Raw genomic sequence first — 5,461 nt, forward strand, 5'->3', positions numbered from 1 at the left:
TGATACCATAATTATTTTATTATTGAATTATATTTTATTATTACTATTTGTGTATTTTTATTATTACTATTTTGTTGTTTTATTATTTTATTTTCATTAGGTGAGTATTAGTTATTGGATTGTTCACCGTCGGCGAAGAGATTAATGTGTATTATACGATTGATTATTCTTTACAAATGAACTGAATAATTTTGAAAGTCCCGTCCTTTTATTGAAAAATTGCACGTATATGTATTTCTATGTTTTTTTGAATTATATAATTATTAGCTATAAAGAACATACTGTTTGTGTTGAAGTAATCAAGTAATTCCGATATGTAAATATTTCAATAAACTTGAATTTCAATTTTATATTGTACTTGAAACACTTAGAACATTTATGTCCGTTCTCTTCCTATTTACAATTGACATTTATTTTAACATTTATTAATTAAATAATATTTATTCGTATAGGTTGCTATATTTAATATTGATAGATTATTTGTATTTTTTATAATATTTATAATATCCTCAAGAATACTAACAAAGAGACGAACGATTCATTACACAATCTAATAAAAGATGTTGGAAGGTTTTATTTTTAATCGATCGTTAATTAAAATTAGAATATGTCATGATTTCTATCCTACAGTTTATAGAGTATTATATATTGTATTTACGTTAATTTATGTTACTGTACTTATGCAATAGATATCAGGTAGCATAACTATCCGTAATTTAATTATTATTGAACTATCACGTTTGTATATTTAATACTTTTATATTTAATTAAACGAATCGTTTTGCAAATAATTCATTTATCGTTGCACGTTCTAAGAAAAAGAATTATTAATATCGACGAGGAAGTAAGGTTTGAAAAATGAAAGACAAAGGCACTCGGAGGATCACTGATTACTACGTTCACAAGATCGTAGATATTTGAGTAATTATTATACCTCGTTAAAATATAGAATTCAACGCTGATGAAGCAAAATTCGCAATTATTCGAAACTACGGATATATATTACGGCGTAAAATGTAGGGAGAATCGCTCAATTTCGATGTGAATTCCCTGCCGCGCAATGATATTCGAGATCACGGCGCACAGTGTTTTAATCGGCGATTTGATCGTTGATTTTTCTCAATGATGGAAGCGGTAACCGTGAAATATCGGATTAAATCTGGCCGTGGTCGTGATTGCTTGCCGGAATGGGTTCAGTTCGCATGAGAAATCAGAAAGAAGAATCATAAATGTCGGTATAACGTAGTCGCGAAAGAGCGTGCTACGTGAAACGTGTCGGCCATGTATCAACCGGAAAAGTAATAAAAATGGAGAGACAAATGATCCTTTTCTACTTTGCTTAGCGTATCGACCGTTTCATAGCGCGTAGCCGCTCGTCGAATTAATCGACAATACGCGCGAGCAGCTCCGCGGAATTTGTTTGCGAATTTCACGAGCCACGTGCTCTTCTCAACTCGCTGACCTAAAATGAAGACTATAGCGGAAGAACATTTAATGAGTGACATTTTTCCAATTTTTTTTTTCACAGGGCAATAGTTTTATTGCCAATTAATCTCACCTTAGGAAAAAATGTCCTTTCATTTTGTTTTATTTTATTCTTTTATCCTTATGTCTTTTTGTAGTTTAAAAGATATTTCAAAGCATTGAAGATATTAAAATATTGTTTGTCTTCGATAATCGTACCTTTAGTTGAATCTGTCAAGACCTTTGTTTTATGTTAAAATATTCCGTTTTTACTGTAAAATGAATATTAAGAGCAAAAGATGGACAGAAATGTACTTATCATTGTTCTATAGCACTTCTTCTCCTTTTTCTTCTTTTGCCAACACTCATTTTCATTCCTTGTGTCTTTCTCTGTTCTCTCTTCGTAACATTAAGGTTCTTTTTTCCCTCAATTTTCTACCTAAAGTGTCTTCATTCTTTCGTAATCTACTACAGTGTCTTTCGTTCTTTTAATGGTCCGCTTCGTTTCGTTGAGACACTGTTTTATGTATCGTGACTCTTTCGCTCTTCCTTCTCTGTTTCTCTATTTTGTTTCTCGTTTATCTTGTCGAGTTATTAAATATACGACTTTTATATAGAGAAGCATCAGAAAATCCCCTGAACACAGCAGGGCGTGAAAATATCTGAAAAACAGACCGTCTCTAAAATAGGGATTATGTCACGCGACTCGCACAAGTTACGACACGATGATTTATTGTGTAAATATGACAGAGGAGTGCAATAGTCAAAAAAACTCAAATCAATCTCGAAGTCAGATAATTGTAATCTAAAATCTGAACTGTTTTGTTGCACGCAAGAAACATTCGTATATAGTTAATTTCGTCGAGCAATCTGTCGAACGTAAAAACGCTAGAAGAGAGACAATTATAGACGTATCCTACCATCATTTTTTCATAGTCGTTTATTACTTTTCCATTGTTCTCGTCTTACAAGCCTCGGGCCGAGCCAACCTGAAAGTACTTCTTCCCTTTCAACCTGAACTTACTCACTCTAATTCGACCATTCTGCAACTTTCTTCTTCCCTCTCTCATCAATCTACTTTTTTCCACCCCCTTTCTCACTACTTTCCCATATAATCGAACTTTCCCATTCTTTAATTTCCTCCGTTCTCCCCCAAGTTCCTTTCACATTCTGCGCCTCTCTATTCGAAACTTGGCCCTTTAGCCTTTCATTCTCGATCCCCCCCCCTCTCTCTCTCTCATCCCCCAGAGTATTCACTCTCTCCCAGTCCCCTCTTAGCCGGACCGTGAAACAGATTCAGGAGGACGGAAACGAAGTTTGTCATCTTTCCGGGCAGTCGATGCCTACGGCCGATGCCAACTCGATCGGCCGGTTCCGGTCAAAGAGACCATTGTGTAATTTAATCAGCCGGCTCGGTATCGTTCCCCCGAGTCGCGACGTCGAAAACATTGCTCGCCCCGAACATCCACCACCACCACCCCATCGACGAACTCGTTGACCTGGAATCGCGCGACTCACTGGCCAACTGGAAGAAAAATTCGACCAACTTCAGGAAACGCGTAGTGCACTTTGCTAACATTCCCCTTGAATTCTCGTACAATTCTTACTTCCTGCATGCCAGTACTTTTCGCTGCACATATTGTAACAGTAGTTACATTAAAAATGCGATAACTGGGGAGACGAAGTTGGTCAGATTATTATATTATTATATTATATGTTATTTACATATTTGAATAATTTTTGAATATGCTGGTTGGTCAGATGGATATTTGAAGTTTTTAAACGTGCTAGTTTGTTGGAGATTATATAGTGTAGGATACAGCAAGTGAATTATAATGGAATATAATTTAATAGGAATTTTTGTTGCGCCTTTTTTCGAACAAAGTATCAAAGTTGGAAGAATATAATTGGCTATGATTGGTTTTCGAACAATATTATTAAGTTATAGATGTCTTATTTACATTGAATTACAAAAATTTAGGATATAATTCGAGAATTTAAGATTGAAAATATTTTGGATATATTTGGGAATTTAGGAAGAAGAAAAGAATTTAGAATGTGTATAGATTACAAAAGTTTAGGTTGTAGACGATTATAGTAATTTATGTTAGATTACAAAAATTTAGAATATTTGCGACATTTATTATTTAAGATTAAAAGGATTTGAAACATATTTGGGAATTTAGGAAGAAGAAAAGAATTTAGAATGTGTATAGATTACAAAAGTTTAGGTTGTAGACGATTATAATAATTTATGTTAGATTACAAAAATTTAGAATATTTGTGACATTTATTATTTAAGATTAAAAGGATTTGAAATATATTTGGGAATTTAGGAAAAAAAAGAAGTTAGAACAGATTACAAAAATCTAAGTTGTAAATGCAATTTATGTTGGATTACAAAAATTTAGATAAAATTTGATATTTAGGATCAGTGAAAAAAATTGAATGAAATTAAAAGTTTCTAAATATCAAATATCCTATATATATATAACTAAAATCCTATCTCTCATATCTGCAATATCAGTTAAGAAGAAAATATATTAACTCTACTGTAATCTACAAATTTTTCTACTTTAATTTCTTCTTCTCATCTTGACAAACAGAAAGAGTTTCTAATATTTCAAGAGTATATTTAATATACATGTGCATATATATATATATCAATAAGAAATATTTTAATAAGAAATAATAGAAGGTTGTACCTCTGATTCTGCATAAAAGAATAAGTTTAAAAAACAAAGAATAAAATTTTTCCATTTAAAGAATTCCGAGTTCGAAAATTTAGTGTATTATATTTGAATTTAACTAATTCCAGATTTGAAAAAAAGAATAATTAAAAATAATTAAGTCATTCTACGTTCAAAAGTAATTTAAAAAAAACGCACTCTTGAATGGAAAAATTTTATTCGTTATTTTCGACTAATTTTTTTCATTTAGTCACCTCTTTTCCCAATTATATCATCGGATCAGGAATACCCATGTATTGTTCGAACTGGAGGTACCTTTCATCACTAGGAAAACACAACTGGGTCAACAGTTGAACGTAATAAAGTCAAGCACAAGCATAAGTCTGGCCCCGAGATTTTGTGTTATTTCACGCACAGGTTTCATCTAAGATACGGTAAAATAAGATTACGTTTGCAAATTTAAGCATTGTTCAGCGTCTAGAAATTAATGGCTTGGAAATTGGTGCTTGTTTCGAGTCGACGATGTTTTTATCGGGAGGGATATATAATATCGTCGACCCACGCGATACTATCCGTTTCTTCATGGTGAACTGGGCTAAGGCCTCGGGCTTATCGCCGCGTATGCACATCCTGACGGCTTAAGCGCCGCTTTAATAACCAAGGAACATCGCGAAGGACGAGTTGGCACGCGAACCTAACTCCCTCTCCCCTTCGACCAACTGTTCTGGTTGATTTACAACGAGGAATTGCTCGTCCAGCGAATCGAGGCCGCCTCAAAAATTGTTTGTCGACCGTCTAGAACCGGCTATGACCGATTTGGAACGTGGCACCGATGTTTCCAGCGAATCGGAGACACTCGAATATTTGCATGAACGTCAAGGCGGGCGTTAATGGCGGATAAATTGTGTCTCGATGATCGTAAATCTGTCAACGTTCGGCGGTACATAAGTCACTCTGACATCGTGTAAATATCGAAATCGAAGTCAACTAAACTGATAACTCGTTGTTTAATCTTGTTACATTCGCTTGGACGCTTTTGTAATCTGTTAAGAATTTCGCGTGTCGTGGGTGTAAAGCCACTGAAATTATAGCATAAGTGCTATAATTTGTAAATTTGTGAAGGATATTTTATATAAATCTTGACTTAAGATTGGACCATTGGGAACGACAATAATTTATTTATAATTAAAAATTTATAATAAAATATAAAGTGAAATCAGGAACTCTGAATTTTAGTAATCTGATATCTATCGATACTATTTTTTAAATGTAAATTTGCGAAGAAGAATCCAATGCAATTTCATCAT

Source organism: Frieseomelitta varia, unplaced genomic scaffold (assembly GCF_011392965.1).
Source record: "Frieseomelitta varia isolate USP_RPSP 00005682 unplaced genomic scaffold, Fvar_1.2 scaffold_926, whole genome shotgun sequence".
Lineage (NCBI taxonomy): Eukaryota > Metazoa > Arthropoda > Insecta > Hymenoptera > Apidae > Frieseomelitta > Frieseomelitta varia.